General features: G+C 45.3%; 1 long non-coding RNA gene across 3 annotated transcripts in view; it reads left to right on the forward strand.

The window, feature by feature from the left end:
- The first annotated feature begins 223 nt into the window (after nt 1-223).
- LOC143834556 (uncharacterized) overlaps nt 224-23709 on the forward strand; it is a 31842-nt gene continuing 8356 nt past the window's right edge. The window contains exons 1-3 of one of the 3 annotated variants that reach the window (XR_013229820.1): nt 224-280; nt 19271-19350; nt 21387-21830. This is a non-coding gene — a long non-coding RNA (uncharacterized LOC143834556). Of the gene's footprint in view, nt 281-17830; nt 17971-19270; nt 19351-21386; nt 21831-23709 lie in introns of those variants that run through there. The other 2 variants (XR_013229821.1, XR_013229819.1) reach the window with 2 other exon arrangements.

Below are 23709 nucleotides of genomic sequence, written 5' to 3' on the forward strand. Positions count from 1 at the left end.
AGTTCTATTTTTTAGTTGTGTTTTAGACCACAATATTGCCCTGGTTTGGAATTTATTGGAAAGGAATGTACCATTGTTGGGATGAATCTCTGGTTTATTGTAAACCAAGGAGTCTTCAGTTCCTGAGCGGTCAAGGGAAAGATGGATGGGGAGGGAGCATGGCTTCAAGCCAATGGTTTATTGTTACATCTGAATGAAGCCTCTGCCTTTTCTCTCCAAACCACAGGATCATTTTGACTGAAGTAATTTCAGGGCTGTGAGATGATGACTGCTGAAACAGGTGAGGGAAACTCAGTGGATGTGTATGCATATTTTATTTATTTAATTTAAAATGCTGCCGTTCCATCTTTTCCCCACAAAGCATGCCTACAATAAAAGTCACCGTAAACAGGGATTATGACACAATAAACAGCACTAAATGTCTCAAGTCACGTGGATGGAGTGAGGTAAGTCATAGCCCTTCCTCCTCTTCCGTCACCTGAGGCCCAGTGGAGGATGGGGCTAAGCAGTTGGTTTCTGTGAGAGCTGGCTGGAACTCTCTCCTCTGACAGACTCTGATGATCCCCACCAACAGGAAGGAGGGAGATGCTTTTCCAAAATTTCTAATTATTCCAAATTTCTTGTTTCTGTGACAACAATTAAATTAAAGTGAGAACAGTGAAAACTCTGTCAGAGGAAGCTAACTCAAGGAGATAACTGTAAAACCTTTTTGCTGTGAAAGATAAAAACAATAAGCCTCACTCTGACGGAAGGAATGTAATATTATTTCACCAATAATATGTAAAAATGAGTGTGGAGCAATCCTAGAGTTATAGGTCTAAAGCTATAGAAGATGGCTGTATTTGCATCATATAGGGATGGGAGGATGGAGATGAAGAGAAATGCACCATTTATTTGTTTGTTTGTTTGTTTGTTTGTTTGTTTGTTTATTTATTATTAGATTTCTATACCGCTGCTCGCCGTAGCTTCGTGGCGGTTTGCACACACAATTCTAAAACAATAACACTCCAATAAAATCCCCATTGAAATAACAATCACATACTAACCAACTATGCAATGGCAACCATAATCTCTAATAATCCCTCCCTGTTCAGGGTGGGGCACTGATCTCAATCTAATATTAGCCTGATGTTAATCTAATCTAATGTAATGAGCATGATGTCACTTCCAACAAACACCCAGAAATGACATCACCACACCATTGCCCGATGCTTGAGGATTCAACCAAAATTCTATGGTAAACCCATAGCCTTTGGGACAAACCCTTGAGCATTGTGATGGCATGGTGTGACTTCTAAGCATTCACCAGAAGAGAAGTTTATTTGTTTCAGTGGCACTCCTACTCCTCTGGCAAGTGGTGGTAGATACAGTGTACAGAGGCACCATTGTTGAAGGGGGTCTACATATCTCATCGTTTACAGTAAGGATCCTCCCTATAGTCCAGTGTTACAGGACAGCACTCAAAGAGGCCTACTTCTAAAGGTATTTATAAATGTTGTGAGACCTGCTGTCTCCACACATCATTGAATGTTATACTGTTTCTGTACTATACCAATGATTGGCTTGTTATGGGCGAGCCAGTCGGCTATAGCATAATATCCAGTGATGTGCGGATGTAGCCATGGTTGCCATAGCAATTAGTTGCAAAAATATTGTCTCTCTTCTCAGCAATGCCCCCCCACCTAATCCTACACCTTACAGTGAAGCCAAGAAAAAAAATTGGCATTACCTGAACACTTCCTGTTACCTGAAAACATCTCCCCTGCAAGGCTGACAAAGGTTTCCTTAGGGACTCCACAGAGTTTTCACTTGAAGACGTTTCTCAGCAATGATAGCATTGCAATTGCCAGTGGAATGGATTGCAAGATTATTTTTGCCTGAGGACCAGGTGCTCTCCTCAGCAGACACAGATCAGCATGAAGTATCCTTCATCTTCTCGGTGTAGATGGCCAGTTCATGGGGGGAAATCCTTTCAGAAATACTACATGTCCTCTTGTCCTTCTAAGTCAACAGGGGTTTCATTAAACCCTGGTGTTTCTTGATGGCCCCGGAAGGGTTTTCCAATTGGGTGGGAGTTAATTTTTATATAGTTTATTAAAAATTAAAAATTAATTGGGTGATATGACCATATATGGTTATGTTGCTGCATTTTCCCCTCCCGAAATGGCCAATGATGGGCTTGGAGGGGGTGGAAAGGGGAGGGGGCTCAGCAATACAAATCCTTGCTGGCCGGGGCTCATTGGACATGGTAGTGCCTGGAGTGCAGAGAGGTAAGTACTCTCATTTAACTGCATAGTGGGGTGGTTGCGGGGGGGGGGGGTGACAGAGTGGCAAATGCTTGCCCCAACCCTGTTCCTAGCCCAACAGAGTAGGCCACTGGGCCATTTCTAGAATTGGGGGGTGGGGGGGTATGAGGAGTGATGGAGCATGTTAAATCTATGGATTCAGAGAGCAGGATACTGGGAATTCAGTTCAGCTCTTTATTGGCCCCAGCTCTAATGCAGAGAACCAAAATAGAGCTGTGGAAACCCCTGAAAACACCAACGTATATACAGGGTAGAACCAAAGCAACTTCCTGCCAGTGTGCGCTATTGGTCAATTTCAGTTCAAACTAACTGGATCCGGCAGTCGGGATCCAGCTGTGCCTTGGCCAATCACGGTAGCAGGATTACAATCTTGCCTTGGACCTCAAGCTCAGGTCATCAGCAGGTCTGCATACACAACAGAGTGCTCTTTGCCCCCAGCCCCTTACACACTGCAGCTGCTCCACTTTTGGGCAAGGACAGAGAGCTGTGTTGTGCCTTCTTGGGCACAATCCTGGCCTCTTCAAGCTGCTCTTGGGGGAGTTAAAGGGGAAGTGCCTCAGCTTCTCCCTTCCCAGCTTGGCTGCAGAAAGGGAAGGGATGAATAGCTAAGGCACTTTGTACACCCTCATTGTACACCCAAGCAACCCATTGCAAGCTGGCATTTTAAAAAGACTAAGAGCCATGCAGGGAGTGGGAAGTTTGCAACGTGCCAGACTGACTTTTCTTCATAAAACCTGGCCTTTCTTTTTCATTCATTGCAGGGGAGGAAAGGGAAGCACAGGGGAAGCACACATGTGGGTGGGTGGAGAGGCATTACTACGGCTTTTGTCCCCCTAATGGAGGAAGCACCCTGCAATGTGCAATGCACAAGGAATCCTCAACCCTGCAACCCACTTTCTACTTTACTTTCCAGGCCAGGGCTGGCCACCTCCAAAGGAAGCACAGTGTGGCCTAATGGCCACCTCTCATAAGCCAGCCCACTTGAGCCCTGCGATCGCAGCAGCCCGCCAAGCCACGTGCAAGAGGTGCCTTTCTTGCTGGCATGCCTGGAGCTTGGCAAAGGAACAGACAGGCAAACAAGTGTTAAGGCCAGGGAGAGAACGCTGGAGAGAGCAGTCTAGCATCGGAGGGAAGACTGAGGCCTGTTCCGGCCTTGCTCCTGGCCCAGCAGGGTAAGCTGTTGGGCCGTTTCTGGAGTTGGGAATGGTGGTCATGGGGCATGATGTCACATCTGGTGGGAGTGTCTGGGTGATGTCACTTCTGGTGACATGTGACTTCCAGGGGTGTGGCAGGGAGGTGTGGCCTGCTGACATTACTTCTGGGGGGTTTCAAAGCCTGAAGAATGTTTCAGGGGTTTCTAAGTGGTAAAAAGGTTGAGAAAGGCTGTCCCAGGGATACATTGGAGGACCAATCTAAAAAATGGGAAATGGTTGTGTAAGAGCATCTGGTTATACTGACTATATAGCCAACACTTACTGTCAAGTCCACACTCTAAAGTTAAAATAGTTTTATACTAGTTTGAAACCACATTTCCCAACCTAGGAACATGTTGGGTAATGACAGTTCTCTAAAGGGAAACTGATACCTGTAATAAAGAATGTTTGGCACCTCGGCAAATATCTCCTAGGGTTCTTTCAGGACAGGAAAACTGAGTTTGAACTACTCTAAAATTGTAACATAAATATGACATAAGGTTCCATTTTGTGCTTTTCCTCTCTAAGCTTTTTTTAAGCAGCTTGGTAGCGAGGAATTTTATCAGGGTCCTCTAAGGGAGAAGGAGTCATTCATCCATTTCTACGAAATAGCATATTATGATGGATGAAACTGTCAGGTTACAGCTAATGGATAATGTGATCTAAAACATAATTACTTGAGTATAACAAATTCTTCTTAAAAAGCCCAGTGCTCATAGAAACCGGGCCTCCTACGACGGCTTTTCAAAGCCAGTGGATTTATTGCAAAGATTTGCACACACAGAGATCACCGTTTGGGGTTTTTTTTTTTTTTTTTTAAGAAGTATAAAGTTATGCTGCGTGTATTTTATACAAAAAGGCATTAATATTGTGATTCCAGCTCTCCTGGTGGGATACATAATCACCATGACTGAACTTAAAAATATTAGACTCTCAGGACCCTATCAAATATTATATGCAAATGACAGCCCTTCTTGAAGAGGAAAGACCATTGAGAGGGAAGGAATGGAGCAGATAAGCACGATTTCAAATGCACTTTCCTAAGGTGGGAAATGCTCCAAATGGCTAGTTTGAGCACTGGAGGCAGACCAAAAAAAGGGTTAAACCTTACACACACACACACACACACACACACACACACACACCAGTCCCAATCACTCCCTCCAAGCAGTTTTTCCTCTTCTGAAATTGTCCATTAGGTTCAGATTACACACTTTGCACGATCCTTCCTGTTCCCTCAAGATAAGCTGCAAAAAAGCAGTAACAGAACAGATGAAGAAAGCCGAGAGACTTCCCAGCAAAATGGGGAACCACATGGATAGGTCCACATTCTGTACACTGAGATGCCTTCTGGCCTCCAGATCAGTGCATCTTTTGATGGGACGATGGATTTCCTGGGCATTTGGTATCCGTAAGAGTGGCTGTGGGGCCGTTGCTTCCAAGGAGTGTTGTGGCCTGAGGAGAAAGAAGGGAGTGAATTCTGCCCCCACCCCCATGCTCTCCAGTGTCGTGAGATGGCACCACTAGGACAGCCATGTGGAAAGTAAGAGAGACTGAGCTGGAAATGGTGCTCTCCAGATCAGTCTAGTTGCTTGCTCCAAGTTGAACTTTCTCTACATTTGGCCCCTATACCTGCTCAGTACCACCAAGCTGGAGAAGGCTTGTATGTGCATGTTTGTTAAGCCTTCCATCTTCTCTGCTGTTGTTATGGCAAGCAGGCTGCTAGAGCTAGAACAGCTGGCCCCTTCAGGCACAAGTACCCCCTCTGGGCCCCTCTCATTATATCCCTTAGACCAGGGGTAGTCAACCTGTGGTCCTCCAGATGTTCATGGACTACAATTCCCATGAGACCCTGCCAGCAAATGCTGGCAGGGGCTCATGGGAATTATAATCCATGGACATCTGGAGGACTACAGGATGACTAACCCTGCCTTAGACACAAACACAAGAAAACCCAATCACATAACTTGCCCAGCTTCTTGATCCCACGAGTTGTCCCAATTCTTCAAAATATTATCTCCTTATTCTCCTCCCATCTCAAGCACCCTCCTCTTCGTTCATGACTATATTCCTCTTTGCCAATGACAGTATAGAAATCTTGTCGCCTAGGGTTTCCAACTGTGGGTTCATAAATTCCTGGAGATTTGGGGGTGCAACCTGGGAAGGGCAGGGTCTAAGGAGGAGAGGAACCTCAGCAAGGTATGAAGCCACCCTCCAAAGAAACCATTTTCTCTGTTGCCAGGAGACCAGTTGTAACTTTGGGACATATCCAGGCCCCTCTTGGAAGGTGGTAACCCTCTACCATGCCCTATCCCAGGCACAGAAACCATGAGAGATCTCACTCATGCTCAGATGGTGAGAAGGGGGAGCAATAGAAGTGGCTGGTTCCCTAGCATGTGGCCAAGTCCATCAAGGCAGGAGGGGAAAGCCATGGACCCCCTCTGAAGCTCCCACGGACCCCTTGGGGCTCATAGACCCCTGGTTGGGAATCCCTGCCCTTGGATAAGGTTCAGTTGTGAAGACAACCCTACATGGCCAGAGGTATTTTGGTAACTGAAAAGGTTATTGTTATACATTTAATATTAAAAGTTATACTTTCTATTGCTGTATACATGTGTTTGATAGAATGATTCACAGGGCATGTAGTAGTCATGGGGCAATTTGTGGTGACAGAAATGTCTATGTGACTCTGCTTGACAGCATTTTGGTGGCCGTCTGGGTTTTGGACTCCTACTGGTAAATGCTCATAGTTTTGCAAAGAGTACCCCAGTCCATGTAGAAATCTCAGTGAAATCTTTGTTCATCACTGATCTGAATATTTCATCTTATTGTGTATGTTTCTGTCATTGGATGCAAAGTAGGTGAGTATCAAGGAGAGGACCTTTTCTATTATGGTGCCCACTTTGTGGGACCCCCTTTCTAGATCTGTTCTTCAAGAGTCTATTATTATTCAGGAACCAAACAGAAATTGACTCCCGTTTGGTACAATCTCTGTTGGGGTACTTTGCTTTGTAATTTTACTGAAACAGCGTTGACTGTTCCACTGCAAAGTTGTTTGAGCCAGCTTGGACACTGGGGGTTGAGAAACAGGACAGAAGTGGTTTTGGATAACTTAAATAAGAAATAAGAACTTCAACTCAATTTTAAAACAGTTGTAAGCGAACCAAAACTATTGTTATTCTCATGTTCTGTGTACACACTAGGAACAAAAGTAATCCTCAAAGTATTTCATAAATTAAATATGTACGGCAGTTTGGCTAACAAGCAGTGAACGCCAATGTACATTGCAAATGATATTCCAGTTTTAATGAGGCTCATATTTTAGTGAGGCAAATACTTCCCGGAGAACCACGAGATTTAATTGAAGCCTTCAAGGGAGCCGGGACGTAATTGCTGCTAATGGCTCAGCACCCAGCTACCTGTTGCCAGCTTTCCCCTCGCTGGTGGCACATTTGAGCTTTGGTGTCAGAGGCTGATTTGCAAGGCAGGAAAACTAGGCAGGTGAAGGCAAGGGCCTCAGGGGCTTAGGCCTGTTTCTCCGCCAGTTCTAAATGACTTTGAACTGCCACCATGCTAGGAGACACAGAGACCGTTTACGCACTGGAGGTTTCATGCCAGGCTGCAGGCTGGAGTTTTAGTTGTAGCAGGTTGCCCCACCTCTTCCTGCACCCACACGGGGGAGCATCTAGCCTCGTGCACCTCATCTGTCCCCGATTTGTGCACCTGCATGGGAGCTGGGGCAGTGAAGTTCCCAGTGCATGAACGGTCAGAGAACATCAATGTGGACCAGTCTTTCCCTCCACACACTTCATAAGAGATGGAGGGAACTGTACAATTGTCACAGAGACCAGCTCCAGCCCCTTTGCTCCACTGTAATATCACCAAGTAAGGCATCAGGCTGCTTGAAGGGCAACATGTTGGGAGCCTTGATCCAGTTTCCAAGGCCAGCTTTCAAAATTGAAGGTTCTTTCGTTTTTGACATCCAACAGTTGTTTAATGAGCCTCTTGTGGCGCAGAGTGGTAAGCAGCAGAAATGCTGTCTGAAGCTGTCTGTCCATGAGGTTGGGAGTTCGATCCCAGCAGCCAGCTCAAGGTTGACTCAGCCTTCCATCCTTCCGAGGTCGGTAAAATGAGTACCCAGCTTGCTGGGGGGTAAACGGTAATGACTGGGGAAGGCACTGGCAAACCACCCCGTATTGAGTCTGCCATGAAAACGCTAGAGGGCGTCACCCCAAGGGTCAGACATGACCTGGTGTTTGCACAGTGACAGACCGCAGGATCAGGATCAGTCTCACTCTGTGTGCTCCACCTTGAGTCCAAGCGAGACCATTTCTACAGTGCAACCTTACCTTGTTTTACCAGAGAGTTTAATTTTCACCTGATTCTTCAGCATTAATTCTTCAATAGGGCCTTTACCTTATCTTTTCTATCTTATGAGCAAGGATCGGATCCACCTAATGCGTTTCACATGTACTTTGAGAGAGCAGGTAGCCTAGAATGGGGCCGCCATATAGCAAAAAGGTGATGCTTTCTGAGCCTCCCAAGGATCAGTGATTAATGGATGCATCAGGGTGATTAATACAGAGCCCAAAGCCCACTCTACTTGGAGAGAGAGTTCAGATGGGAGAGGAAGAAGTGGGTGGCTGGGATTGCAGTGGAAAAGCTCCAAGCACATGCTCTGGGGATTCCTTTATTTAAGATGGGCTCCTGCCTACTTCCTCCTTCTTCAGAAAGAGAGGCTGCATGTGTTTTTGCTGAAGCAAACAAGCAGCCACCATTAGGCTCAGCTCTCTCTGATGTGTGACATACAGTCTGCCTGCAGCCTAGCCATAGAGGCTTGCAATGCACTGCTTTTGTAACTATTCTTTATGTTTTTGTACTCTGCTTCAGTAAGGAGACTGAAGCAGATGAATATGATATATATTTGTAAATAATCTTTCCAGTAAAGATTACTCTCTTTTAAACCTCAAGGTTCTGTGAGTCTGGATCTGTGCCTGATCCACAAAGGTAATTAATAACTGCATACTTTTAAAATGATGTTACTCTGCAGCTCTGTTTCTCTGGAGAGACTCAGGACCAAGCCAAGTCCCAACTCTAGGGTACACACTTTCAAGAGCCACAGCTCCCTTCATCAGATACATTTACAGTCACCAGTTATTTTAAATCAGTGAGACTAAACTGTTTTACCTCTGGCTGGATCACATCTTTTTTTTAATGCTGTGTCTGATTTTAAAAAGCAAAATTTGAAATCTGCTGTTAAAATCTGAACAAAAAGCAACAGCACTGTTGATATGTCAAAGACTATTTTTGCCAATGTATTTGCAGAAGTCATTTGATCCATGCATCACAGGATATTGTTGGACAGGAAAATCTAGGGGGTGATTCTTTACAATAACACAGGATCCAGTGATGTGCAGATAGAATCTTGAAACTGGAGCCCTACACCCATTTTTCATTGATATTCACCTCATCTGTATCTATGCCTTACTTCAAGGAAGGTTAGGTTGACAATGCCCTGCCTGTGAAATGAGCATTACAGCCCAGCAGGGGTGTGAAACTATATCTGAGAGGGGCTGTATTTCAATGACACAACATTTGTCTAGCATGCCTAAGAGCCAGTGTTCAATTCCTGGTATCTCCAGTGAAAAGGATTGAGCAATAGGTGGCATGAAAAACTTTCACCTGAGACCGGACAAAGCTGTTATTAGTCAGATCAGACAGCAATGACCTTACAGGATCACTGGTCTAATGCCCAATAAAGACACTTCATGTGTTCATTTCCTACATCCAAAGCAAACTTGCTGAACTCTCTGGGGAAAAACAATCCTTCTGTTAGACCAGTCATTCTCATCCAGGATTACTAAAAACACCATGGTTATTTATTTGTTTGTTTGCTTGTTTATTTATTTATTTATTATATTTATATACCGCCCTCCCCGGAGGCTCAGGGTGGTTTTTCCTGATATCTAGCCTATATCATTGTAGTAGTTTAAGCCCACTACTGTGTGTCCTCTCCTCTGCAGCCAATGGGAACAGAACAGCATCCTGCCCTCCTCCAAATGACAACCTTTCAAATACTAAAAGAGGGCTATCATGTCCCCTCTCAACCTCCTTTTCTCCAGGCTGAACATTCCCAAGTCCCTCAACCTATCTTCATCGGGCTTGGTCAAACCCCTTCCATCCCAGGAGTCCACAGCAACTAACCATTATGTGCTCAAATAACATCAGCTCAGCTCCAGCTCCTCCTAACAGACAGAACAGCAGAGCAACACAGCAGTTAAACGAGGTGTACTAGTGACTCTCCATACCACAAAACTTCCCTCGTGGGTCCCACCACCAAAGCTACCTGTTGAGTTCTTGCTCACTGAACAAAGACAGTGGTCAAAAGAACCCCTTTGCCCCATGACAGCTTGGTTAGAATGTCGCCAGCTTTAATCCTCTTCAGTCTCTTTCCACCCAGAGATGCACACACTTCTTAGAGGGCCCTTTGCTACAAACAGCACCGGTATCTTTTCTCTCCCTCTCCTCCCCTTCATTGCATTGCTGTTGTCTGCTTGTTTGCTTGGGGGAAGGGGAGGGGGAGAGAGAACAGTGAAAGCAGGAGTTGCTAAGCAGCTGCCTTTTGATTTTTATAGCTGGAAGTCTATTGTCTCCTTTGTTTCCAGTAGTGCCAGTGTGACCCAGGTGGCAATACACCTGCCACTCACACCGGTGCCAAAGCAGCCTGAAAGAATTTGCAATGCAACAAGAGTTCAGGGAGAGAATTGAAGGAGGGTAGCTGGGAAAGCCTTCCCAGACTCAAACACAAGCAGGTAGGGGTGTGTGTGTGTGTGTGTGTGTGTGTATGAGAGAGAGAGAGAGAGAGAGAGAGAGAGAGAGAGAATTTTTGAAAGAATGAGATGCAAGAAGGGAGATAATTCACGGGCAGCATTGCAGTGGCATTATGGGGTGCCACCACTCAGAAAGCACGCTCTCTTGCCTCTAATTAAGAGACCACTGCATATTTATTCCCTTGCCTCCAGTCTCCGCTGTGAAGGGATTGGTGACTTCCGCTGATTGACAACCTGAGGAGCTGAGAGGGAAACTTTGGGTTGTCCACGCTTCCTGCTTCTCTGCCACCTTGATGAGAGGCAAAATGCCATGAAGAGACTGCGAGGTAACGCAGGAGGGGTTTCCCATATGGAAGCTTGCAAATGCACGGTTTCCTATTGCACATTTGCAAGCAGGAGGTGTCGTGCGTTTTACACCTCTGTGCGGAATCAGTTCTACTCCTCCCCAAAGCTCTGTCCACGCTAGGCTTCACCCCAAATATCCAGGAACCCAGAAAGCAGTGAAGTCTTGGAAACTCAGGGCAATATTTGCATTTTAGAGGCATCTCACCAGATTTGGGAAGGTCAGATTTAGAAGTCCACTTCAGTGATTTGTTCCAGGATTACCATAATTAAAAATTCAAGGAGCTTTTCACTATATAGACTAGATATTCAGAGTAAATTCAAGATTTACATTTAAGAATTAATTACTTTGAGAGCCAGCTTGGTGTAGTGATTAAGAGCGGTGGTTTCTAATGTGGTGAACCGGGTTTGATTCCCTGCTCCTCCACATGCAGCAAACTGGATGACCTTGGGCTGTAAGAGCAGTTCTCACAGAGGAGTTCTGTCAGAGTGCTCTCAGCCCCACCTACCTCACAGGGTATCTGTTGTGGGGAGAGGAAGGGAAGGTAATTGTAAGCCACTTTGAGAGACTCTTTTGGGTAGTGAAAAGCGAGGTATAACAATCAAATCTTCTATAGTGGTTTGCTTCACTCACAAGAAAACATGAAATGCACTATTAAATTCTTCTTCTTCTTCTTCTTCTTCTTCTTCTTCTTCTTCTTCTTCTTCTTCTTCTTCTTCTTCTTCTATAAGCCAGTAGTGTCCTGGGGACAATTGAAGACTAAGAAAATGTCAGGGAGGTTGTGTGTGAAGATAAATCTGCTTCTTAACGTTCACTGAGGTTCTGATCCAAAGTTGGGACTGGAGGCATACAGGAACTGAGGAGAACCCACAAGTCGTATGTCTCTATGACAGAGGGCAGGGGCAGTGTTGGGGATGCCAGCCTCCAGGTGGCACCTGGTGATCTCCTGCTATTATTCCTGATCTCCTGTTGAACAAGATCAGCTCCCCTAGAGAAAATGGCCGCTTAGGAGAGTGGACTCTATGGCTTTACAACCTGCTGAGACGCCTTCCCTCCCCAAACCAAGCCCTTCCTAGGCTCCACCTCCCTAATCTCCAGGGATTTTTCAACCCAGAGCTCGCAACACTAGACAGGGTTGAGTCCAGTATGGTGGTTGTCCATGTAGACCTCCGTAAAACACTTTGCAGATTAGAAGCTCTGCAAGAATGGTCGATAATTGTAGGCACCACTGGAAAGGTTCTTTAGATGTCTTTTGATGCAGCACATGAAAGACAGGAAACAGCAAAGACATAAAGTGTCTGTTTTTATAATTAAGAGACTGGGAGGGGAAGGGAGGGGAGAGAAAGGGTGGGAGATCCCCAGATGTGATCAGCGTGACATCTGCGTTTCAATGGATGTAGACACTTAGGATTTATGTTCTTGCACAAAAAGGGCTTCTCCTGTTTCCTCTTCTCTGCTTGCAAGTTCTCGTGCTGTTCTGGCTTCTCCAAGAAGGGTCTTTTGTGCCTGTGGAGTGCAGTAAAAAAAGGGGGGCTCAAAAGCACAGCTATAATGCCAATGGTCTCCGTGTGGGCTTTTCAATCCCTGCCGGAATACGCTTTTTACATCTACATTTGAATGCAGTAATATCTCCTATAGATTACATACCATTAATGAAGGAACGTATCAAGCAGCCAAGCTGCAAATCAGCCCAGTTAGTCATCTGAACGGAAAGCGGGCAAGAATTATTGCCAGATCTTGCAACAGTGGGAATCCTTGACCTTAATGGGATGACTTGGGGTAAGTGACTTCGTGCCACTTTTGGAGTCTCATTTTTAAAAGAGAAATGGAGACTTTATTACAGGGCAATTAACCAAATAGGTTGCAAAGCGAAGTGCTACAGAAATATAAATGACCCAAAGGATAAGGGGAACCTACAATGTTTGTATCTAAGACAAATTAATTATCAAAAAACATCTGAGTTATTCTCTTTCTCCAGGGACGTCAGGGCAGCATACACTGACCTTCCCTTCTACATTTTATCCTCAGGACAACTCTGTGAGATAGGCTGGGCTGATACAGTCTAAGGTCGGTCTAAGGTCATCCAGTAAGGCCTGAACTACCCTGCTTTGATTCCTTCTGTGTTTAGTTGAAACAACTTTTGTTTTCTTTTGAAAATTGAACAGCCAGGATCTCCAAAAAGAATGGGGTGGGGCCAATGGAAACTTTAACCCTTTCCTCTCCTGCTTTCTTGCCCGAAAAAGTCACCTCCAGGTTGCTTTTACTCTTGTGGGGGAGCTTGAATGTACTCATAATTTTCCTTTTACAGGCAAATAATGAAGAAGAGATTTTACAATAAAGAAGAGAGTTGGTTTTTATACCCTGATTTTCACTGCCTGAAGGAGTCTCCTCTCCCCACAACAGACACTTTGTAAGGTAAGTGAGGCTGAAAGAGTTCTGACAGGATTGCTCTGTGAGAACAGCACCATCAGAACTGAGACTATTCCAAGGTCACCTAGCTGACTGCATGTGGAGGAGCAGGGAATCACACCTGGCTCACCAGATTAAAAGCTATCGCTCTTAACCACTGCACCAAGCTGGCTTTTGTAAACAATACAGTAGCATTAGTATTTATTGTAGCTGAAGCATTTAAAAGTCTATCAGTACCTTAGTTCTCAGAGTAGGGACTTTCCCCCTTATTCCTCAATACATGGTCAAGTTGGAGTGTGAAGACTTATTCACTCATGCTTTGCATATACATGACCCCCCCCCAAAAAAGACTAAGATTAAGATCAAGAGAGCTTTCTTCTTGTGTCTTGAGAATTTATAATCTCTTATTGGGAATCCACCACCTCTGGAGTCAGTCCTAAGAAATATGATCTAGTCTCATGGCCTTGTTAGTCTTCTAGGAGTTAGCAATACGTTAGATAGTAACACTTTTGTTTCACTACATGGGGCAGGTCTGTCTGCATAGCTTAGCCCTGAAGTCCTCTGTGCCTGGGGTTTGAGGACATCCCCCAGCACCATCCTATTGACAACCTATGAACTTGCCATTGGACTCCAGTTCATAGACTGCACAAATTTTTGGAATATCAGTGTGGTTTCTAGGGTGGAGGATATTTTTTTCAGAATGGGGTAAAAGCAGTTTGACTAAGGCAGTTTGGGTCAGGCCAAAGGAGAAAGGAACAAAAAGTTCCTTAATGCTGATATCAGTCTTCCTCTTCAAAGACACCAAAAGCATCTGTTGCAAGGATCACAAGAATGTAAGATATATTTCTGCCATTAATGAGTCGGGGAGACATTCATTTTTTCAAACAGTTACCTATTTTCTTCACTGAGAAATCGTGCCATTAGCTTTGGTCTTGAAGAGCCGAGTTTTAAAAAATCTCTGCCAAGACTGCAGAAATGTCTGCAATCTACTGACATTTTGATTTTCGTATTATGCAAGGTAATATCTTCCAAAGTAAATATCCAAGGGATATCCTAGCAGGTCCAGGCAAGAAGAGAATTTTTCAGGACTTCTTTTTATTAAAAAATATTGGCAGTGCATCTATTCTTATGCAGGATAAAACTGTGCAATCTATTTTTTGCCCCAAGTAGAAATATATGAGATAATACCTCTTATAAGCATCGGCCTTCGCTATGACCTTGTATGGAAAAATCGGTATCAATTTGTGTAGGAAATATTACTTATATACTAAAAGTTAAGTGAGAAATTCAAGTGTATAGCCGTGTTGGTCTGAAGTAACACAACAAAAATAGAGTCCAATAGCACCTTTAAGACCAAATATTTAATCAAGGTGGAAGAGTGCACGCACTTGAAAGCTCACACTTTGAATAAATATTTGTTGGTGTTAAAGGTGCTATTGAACTCTGTTTTGTTTTTTGTTTTTTTGTAAAAGTAAAGTGAGTTGCCTTAACAGAACCAAGTCTAAAAGCCAATTAAAGTTGTCTAGAATCCCACAACTACAGTAACATATTTTCAGGCAGTAAGATTGCCCACATAGACACCTCGCCAAAACACCATGGAACAGGCTAATATCTTTGTTAGAAGGCTCACAGGACTGTGTCACATGATCACAGGATTTGTGAGGACGATTCCAAACTCTTGTTAGAGATCAGCTCCCCACAGGCAATCAGACAGCTACCTTCAGCTGCCACTTTGTGTAGAATCAAGACTCAGGGTGCCATACAAAAGAAACATTAGCCTGTATGCAAAGACGGCTGTGGTCATATGGATGGTCCGTGGTATGACGGATCAGCACTGAATCTTCAATCTGAAGCCCCTCAATTATATGTGAAGTAGCTTTAGACATTTGATGGGCTCTGTGGAGTGCAAACAAGTACCAGGAAGCAGCTGTTTGCTTTGAAGCTGGAAGTCCAGGGGATGTGTCTTGCTGAGTGCAGCTTTCCAGCATACAAGCAGAACTACTGAGCTAACCCTCTAAGTGTTGTGCAGTGCTGTAGTTAATTGTTCATTTAATTAACCACATCTGTTCTGTAAGGTGAGGATGAATTAAGCTTGTCTCTTCAAATTAGGGGTGTGGGAGGTGGGTGAGCATCTGGGCAACTTGTTTCAGTTCACTGTAAGGGGACTGAATCAGTGACCTAATCATAACCAGAGATCCCTCCTTTTGGTCTTCTCCCAGGGGTAGTCAAACTGCGGCCCTCCAGATGTCCATGGACTACAATTCCCATGAGCCCCTGAGCGTATGCTGGCAGGGGTTCATGGGAATTGTAGTCCATGGACATCTGGAAGGTCGCAGTTTGACTACTACTGTGGACTGTACCTTCTTCTACTGTTGCTTACCTTGGATTGTTTATTAACCTGGGTCTTGCTTCATTACTTCCCATTCACTCTTATCCCCTCTCCTTCTATGGCATTTCTTCTTGTTGTTCCTAGAACATATTGTGAAATCCTAGCAGCTCAGCCAATTTGCTCCTTGAAGCTGCTTAAGGCTTTGCCACTACCACAAAATCGCTCACGTAAGATTTTCCCCATACGTTCTGTAGTTATATTCCATGTGTGTCTCGTCTTTCTGTCATGCACTCTAGCCTGGGGATTAGTCTATATTCTAGGGGCAGTCACCTGTTTATAAATGAAAAAAGAACTAAGATATCTTCATATAAATTATTATATTTCTGCAAAAATAAATATGTAAGTTCATAATAGTTAAAATTCTTTATTCTAGCACCTGGCTGTTGGGTTTAGAGAGTTTAAGCTGTGTTCAGACTCACAGGAAGGGGAAAGAGAGTCAAGAGACAATGAAACTGAAAAGGAAGCACAGTCAACTGATCTTGCCATAGAATAATTTTCCTGCAGCTTTTCTGTCTTTCCATTGTGTTTCCTCCAGTCCTTCTTGTCTTGAATTCTATGATTTAAAAACAGCATTTAAATAAATTCCTAGAGTGGAGTGGTGTCACTTCCAGGTTTTCCATTGCCCAATGGCCATTTTTTTAAATTACCCCACCCCACCCTACTCAGAGCAGCTGTGATAAATGCCGGATGAGGGCAGGGGATCCTCCATCACTAGGGGTGGGGAGAGACTGGCAACTCTAGTCCTCCATGAGTCTTGGAATCAGCTTCTGAACATACAAGCTGCAAGGCTTGTCTGATCAAAAGTCCTCAAGGCAGTCCAGAGGGCTTATACAACTTAGTTAGTCTTCTTGTCTCTTATCTGAGATTTAGTTGACATGAGCCCTGGAGTGAAATGTTCAATCCTAGAGGATTGAATTGAAAAGAGATGAGAAGTAAAATGAGACTGCAAGAAATGTATTTGTCATTAAGTTCAGGGGGAAATGAAAATAAATTAAACAAAAACTAATAACATTTTGCAAATGAAAACTTTTTAAAAATTGCATGTCTCTCCTATATTCTTCAGTTCAGTACCTTGCTACAGGAGATGAGTCACCCTATGAAGTACCTGGCTAAATACATACTACTCCCATAAAATGGTAAACATTAGAAATACTTTTTTTTGATGTGGAACACATCTTCTGGTGTGACCCCTGGGACAGAAATGGAAATGGACATGACATCTGTAGCGCCACCCCAGGTAGCATGCTAGAAGAGACTGTGGAGCTGTGGAGCACTGCGGCAGGCAGCTGTTTAGGGCAGAATGGGCCATTGTCGGAGGAGGCTAGGCCACTGCCGTGCTGCCCAAGGCAGTCTGTGCAGTCGTGGAGCAGTGGGGTGGCACGGTGGTCACATCATGCACATTGTTTGAGGCCAGCACCTCTGCAAAAGTGAGGAGAGGGGGGGGAGCTGGGAGTCCGGGTGAGGGGAAGGAGCAGGGCATCTGGGTGGTGGGGAGGCCTCTGGGGACCAGGACAGAGGCCATACTGATGGTGTAGGTTGAGGCACTGACCCAGAGGCCTCTGGTGGCCTGGGCAGAAGCCACACAACTGGCAGAGGCTGAAGCCCCACCCCAGAGGCCTCTGGGTGCTGGAGCGGAAGCCACATGGCTCCTGGGGGCCAAGGCAGAGGCCTCTAGGTGCTGGAGTGGAGGCTGTGCAGCTTCCAGGGCTGGAACACTGCCCTCCAGTGACTAGGGCATAGGATGCATCGCCAGCGCAGGCCCAGGCATTACCCTCAAGGCTGGAGAAGGCCAGGGCCCTCCTGGGAGAAGAGATAAGGAGGGAGGGGGAGGACTGTTTGTGTGTGTGTGTGTGTGTGTGTGTGTGTGTGTGCACGCACATGCGTGCACGTGCCTGGGGGGGGGAACCGGGGAGTAGGTTGGAGAAGGAGAAGTGGGGCGGGAAGGGGTCTGTATGTGTGTGTGTGTGTGTGTGTGTGTGTGTGTGTGTGTGTGTGTGTGTGTGTGTAAGAGAGGGATGGAGGGGGAGGGAGAAAAGAAGTCCTGAAACTTGTGAGAGCTTGGGTGTCACTTATTTCATATCACACTGTGTTTAAGAAAAATCTGTGCATAAAACATTCAGCCTTCATTATGGCATATTGGGTTGGGCATATGTACATGGGGCTTTCCATGGTTGTTGGGAAACCAATATGCCATATGGCGATATACTATCTCACACGTAAGGCCTGGCAGTTTCCAAATGTATTGTTCCTGAGGTGAAGTCACAGAGATTGGCTGGATAAACACTAAAATGGGGGAAGTGTTGTGGTTTGGATAACACAACTAGCATCAAACTGGTTGTAATGTTTCCAGAAGACAACAACAACAACACAAAGAAATCAGACTAGTGCCAGAGATGCAATATTTAATTGAATATCATTTCTTGAGGAAAGTCAGTCTGAAGCAAGCAAGGAAGAAACTTCGGCAGTCTTGCAGCCGTTCCTCTGCAAGTGCCCCATGCAGGTAGGTTTCATACAATTTCCTTCACCATTTGGTGTTCAGTCAACAAGCAAATTTTGCCATGGTAACGACTCTACCGGGGGAGACATTCACAGCAGCGCTCCACTCTGCTTGTGTGCATCTTCTTTGACTCCGGCGATTCATTCCTTTGGTTGACGAAGAGACAGAGGTTTTCATTCTGTGCTCGCTTGTTCCCTCTTTCCTCCACTCCTCCCGAGTGGGAGGAGGCCAACTGTTGCACTCAGGCTTCTAAACATTTTTCTATTGGAATGTGCACCATAGGCTTCCCCTCGAATTCCTCTCGGCTCATCTCTTGTATTCTTTGAGAACCATTAACCATTCCAAAGGAGGCGAGGTAAGAGGGAAAGAGAACCGATAAAGCAGGAGCAAGAACTCCAGGGTGGTGAAATCCTGCAAGAGTGCGGTTAGGCCTTTTATGTGCAGAAAGGCACTCTTCATGGAGCTTTCTAAAGGAAGAACAGGATAGAACCATCAAATAAATGACCAGGCGTCATGCAGATGTACTTGCATCCAAAAGCTGGCATGGGAAATTGTGGGTGGTGCAAAGAAGGAGAGTGTGGACGAGTGAGTGTCAGAATGGGGGCACGTCGAAGGTTTTCCTCTGGGAGGAAGAGACCAGATGCAGGTTTAAACCCCCCCCCCCGCCTCCACCAAAGCACTTGGCTGCTCCAGGGTGAATGAGCAGCATACTCCAGTGTGGGAACACTGGACGGAAACCACAGGCACATGGGAGGTGAGGGACAAGCCCTGACTCCAAAGCACGTCTTGCTGATAGCACTATTTGATTTGTTTCAGAGCAATATTTACACAGGAATTATTGTACATATAGTTAAGCAGAGACTGTGTCAATATTAAGCTTGTGGGCTGCTGTAATAAGTACAGTTGGTTCTGGCCATTCCCTCTCAAATGTTCTCCCCTTGTTTTTGCACAACGGTCTAAGCAAGCAACGATTGCTAATTAGATTGTAATGAGAAGTTAGGTAAGCAGCTTGCAGGATAGCAATTTCAAGCCAAGGACACTTTCCTAGGAGTAAGCTCCCACTGAATAACATGGAGAATAATTCTGAGTAGACCTCTTGAGGCCTGTTACCTTAATCACATACTGTGAATGAAAGAGATAAAACTGACCACTTTCGGCCTTGGTCCCACTTTGGTGGCTCCTCCAGGAGCTCATTCCACCAAGTAGGGACCAGTTCTGAAAACGTCCTGGCCCAATTGAGGACAGATATACTTCTTTGGGGCCAGGGAGTGCAAACTGGCTGGTGTTTTATTTTTATTTGCAGAGCAAAGCGTTCCACGGGGGATGTAGGCAGAGAGGCGGTCCCTCGGGTATGCCAAGCCCAGAATGTGAATGGCCTTAAAGGTAATAGTCGTGTGAGTATACTGCTTGTGAATCAACCTCAATCTTCTTCCTCTGGAATATAAAGGTCAGACGGTGGGGTAGCCATCATTTATGCTTAGTACTTATAAGGTTATACACAAACCTGCAGCCTCTAGAGACCAACACTTTGATGTACTGATAAGTCCTGCAAAGTCCCTCAGGTTTGCAGAGATTTCTTCATGTCAGCTAGGAGCTCCCAGTAGCTTGGATTATGTGGTAAAACCTGCTTCCATCAGTGGAACAGGATTCTCCCCCCCCTTCTCCCCCCCCCCTGCTGCAGCCAAGAATGATCCCCAAAATCTGTCGTTGGGGGGAGAAGGGCATGAGGGAGAATCAGTGGTCTGTGCTGGGGGGAAATCAATTTTAAAAGCCTCATAGCCATAAACTTTCCACAGGCTGCTTACCACTGCAATCCCAACAAATTTGGCTTTATCTCTGGCAAAAAAAGAAAGCAATGCAAGTTTTTTTCCCCTTTGTTTTTGACACATCTGATTAGCCAAGGAGAGCAAGTGCTGAGAATGCACTGAGAACGGAAACTATCTCAATAAAACTTGTATAACTGTAGGGAATTGCTGCTGCTGCTTCTGCTGTGCTGCCACGGCAGAATATGATGTATTCATCCGATTTTTTTCTTCCAGTCTTTGAGCACATGGCGGTTGTATCCCACACTGAAACTTTTCTTTTAAGGTGGTGATGTATTTCCCTTGTAACCTAATGGAGCATGATATAATTAATCATGAATCTCTGCCTCTTCCATGGAGGAAGACCATGGAGGGGTATGAAGAAGGAGTTCTCCTCACCTCCTCCAAGCCCTTACTGTCCTCACTTGCGTACAGAAGACACTGTGTACATGCTGAAGCTTTCTCCTATGGCAAAAATCCTCCCAAATGAAAAGGTGCAGGCTTTTTCATTGGAGGAGCGGCAAAGAAGCCCTTGCAGTACTTAAAGAATCCTCACCCGGCTCTGATCTTTTCTTCAGGGGTTATTTGCCTCAGGCCAAATTCCGTCAGGGAGCCAATTCTGCCCCTGTTTCCCCACAGCGACGTGATGGCATTCCTGCGCCTCCTGAATTTCCCCCAGCTTTTCTTTCACAAATCGAGTTTGCTGTGAAGTTTTAGGAATGTTCACAGCTGAGCCTTGATTAGGAGAGCAAGTCTGGATTTTCCCGGTTTCTGCTCTCACAGCAGCTATTTCCCCTTCCTCAGTCCCTGAAATGGACCCCCTCCCACACACCACTACGGGGGACTTTTTTCCAAATTGGGAGGTGTATCACATACTGATACAACAGCAAATTGCTGTGGGGAATTGCTGGTAGAATTGTTTTTGAGAAAGCCCCTTCTCTGTTGGCATTGAGAGGGGCAAGATTGCCATGTGGACCGGAAGAGGGAAAATGAGGAGAAACCCACCATCTCAAAGCCCTGTTGCTGCTGCACAATGGGGCTTCCAAACAGAAGCTTCAACATGTGCAATAACTCTACATATTACACCGCACTCTGTTGATTGACTGCCACTTTCTTAAAGATATGTCTGGAAGAGGAGGTGCTTGGGATAATATTCAGGGAGAAGGAAAAAACTGTGCTTGGATTGCAAGCAACCGTACCAGCAAATGCTGTGGAAGCAGCAACTGTGGAGAGGCAGCCGGGATCCAACAGCCACTGCAGGCAGCGATGTCAAGAATGTGGCTTCTGCAGGGGAGGGGGAAATAGAGCCACACCTATTTCATCCAATATTGGGCTCAGTCCAAACCACCATAAACCTACATGCACAGAGAGCCACTAAGACATAACAAATTGGCCCAGTGGGCCACTATTAAGGAAAACCACATCTTGGTGTAGTGGTTAGGAGTGTGGACTTCTAATCTGGCATGGTAGGTTTGATTCTGCACTCCCCCACATGCAGCCAGCTGGGTGACTTTGGGCTCCCCACGGCACTGAGAAAATTGTTCTGACCGAGCAGTGATATCAGAGCACTCTCAGCCTCACCTACCTCACAAGGTGTCTGTTGTACCTTTCCATCAGAAATCAACAGTCCGCATACAACCTGTATCAACTGAAATGTGCAATTCAGCCCTGAGTCAACCGAAATACACAAATCAACTGAAATGCAGGAATCGGCTCAAGCACACCAGCCATGAATGCAGATGAAAAGACTGGACAATTGGGTATGTTTCAGGAACTGTCTGTATGTTCTAAAGCGGAAAAATATCAGGATCTAAATCTGTCACACAGCCAGGGATCCCCTCTTACTCACCTGGAAATAACAGCTTGGTGTAGTGGTTAGGAGTGCGGACTTCTAATCTGGCGAGCCGGGTTTGATTCCCCACTCCTCCACGTGCAGGCCGCTGGGTGGCCTTGGGCTCACCACGGCACTGATAAAGCTGTTCTGACTCAGCAGTAATATCAGGGCTCTCTCAGCCTCACCTACCTCACAGGGTGTCTGTTGTGGAGAGAGAAAAGGGAAGGCGCCTGTAAGCTGCTTTGAGCCTCCTTCAGGTAGAGAAAAGCGGCATATAAAAGCCAGCTCTTCTTAAATCCAGAGCTATTCCATTGGCCACTGGAAAGAAACCTAAATAATAGGTTTGCCGATCTGGTGCAAACAAAGTAGTGATGTGTATGGCTGCAACTATTGTTATTGTTATTATTATTGCTATTGCTATTGCTATTGCTATTGTTTCAATTTGTATGGCCGCCCTCTCAGAAACCGGCTCACGGCGGTTCACAATATTTCAATACAAATCAGTACATTAAAACCCATTAAAATTCCCCATTAAAACCTCATAACAGTGACTCACTCACAATGATGGCGATTGAATAAAATGATTCCCACACTTCCTACCTAACCCACAGGTTGCCCCAAGCCCTAATGGACCTGAGAATCAGTCCTGGTATGAGAGTTGTCCCCTCCCCTGGAGAGGGTGTGGGCCTGAAACTCTTGCTGCCTTGCCAGCTTTAATCTAAACGTCTGGAGGAACAATAGGTGGCAACCTTATCTAAAAACCTTGGGAGGGAGGAGCTTTCACTTCAGCACATTTACTCAGGAAGAAAGCACAACAGCAGGAGACTTTTCACCACCTATCATTGAGAGGGCTCATTTTGTTTGTGCAATGAGTATACAATGTAGCTCTTTAGTCTCCCTCTTGACCTTTGAACCATGGCCTTTTTCACTTGACCTCTCATAAATCCAAATGGGGAACAAAGAGTCCAATTCTGGCTCCACTGAAACCGACCAGAGGGTGCTCCTTAAGCCAACGAGGACAGGATCGGACCTCGTCCACAGACCAGCTGGCGGAGAGTGCCGTCCTAACAAAGCTGTTTCCAGCGATGTTTTTGTCAGCCGCCAAGGAATAAGGACAAAGGGTGCAAACACATGGCACAGCCTCAGGGAGCAACTTCAGCTGCCTTCAAGAAATCTTTTAGCTGCCTGTATGACAAACTAGCCAGGGTGATTTGATCTGAGGCTGTTGCTCTTGCAGCTCCATGGAAGTGGAAGCAATCTCACAAGCTTGTTTGCTAGAGAGGTGACTGTGAATTAGTATTGTCCCACTTACCTTGGAAAAGAGAGTCAAGCAATCCACATTGCCACCTAGGATTTCCTTCTGAGTAAACTGGGAGTTAGACATGAAGGTTGCCCCCTCCCCCGTCCTCTGGTTTTCTTCAGATATCACCAAATTGTCTTGTTGAGTAATAGAGTGATAGCAGTTGCTCAGGGTTTGAGTTGTTGCTGTTTATAGTATCATTGTTACTGAAAGAGTAGACTACTAAAATGCATTAAGTGTGGGGCTGCCCTTGAAGAGGGTTCAGAGGTTTCAGTTGGTGCAAAATCTCACCCACATTTATGTTTTGCCAGCAAGGTCAATCCAATCACCACTACACTGGCTTGTCTACACAGGATAATCTGGTTGCACAATAACTAATAATGATGTTCATCTGCAGTCCTAAGCAGATAGTACTGTGGAAGTACCTGTTCTCCAAATTCTTTGCAAATACTGAGACACACTGAGAAGGTTCCTTCACTGGATTCCCCCTCCCCCTCTTTAATAAGGAAAAATTAGACTATGATCTCTCAGTGATGTCAGAGATAATACAAAATGGAACCTCTTGAGTTCATGGGACATGTGAAGCCCTTTAGAAATGACGGTTGCTTTGGCAATCAAGGAGCCAGTAAGAAAAGAGGAGAGAGGGGAGGGTAGCTGCTGTTTCTGCCCATGTACCTCAGAAGTCACAAGAGGAAAAGGTCATGATGAGCCTGGGTGATATAAAATTCCCATTGAATGTCTGGTTCAAAGGTCTTGTGTCATCACCACAAACACACACAAGGACTTCACAGTGTGTGAAGAGGTCC

The sequence above is a fragment of the Paroedura picta genome, chromosome 3, assembly GCF_049243985.1.
Source record: "Paroedura picta isolate Pp20150507F chromosome 3, Ppicta_v3.0, whole genome shotgun sequence".
Taxonomy (NCBI): Eukaryota; Metazoa; Chordata; class Lepidosauria; order Squamata; family Gekkonidae; genus Paroedura; species Paroedura picta.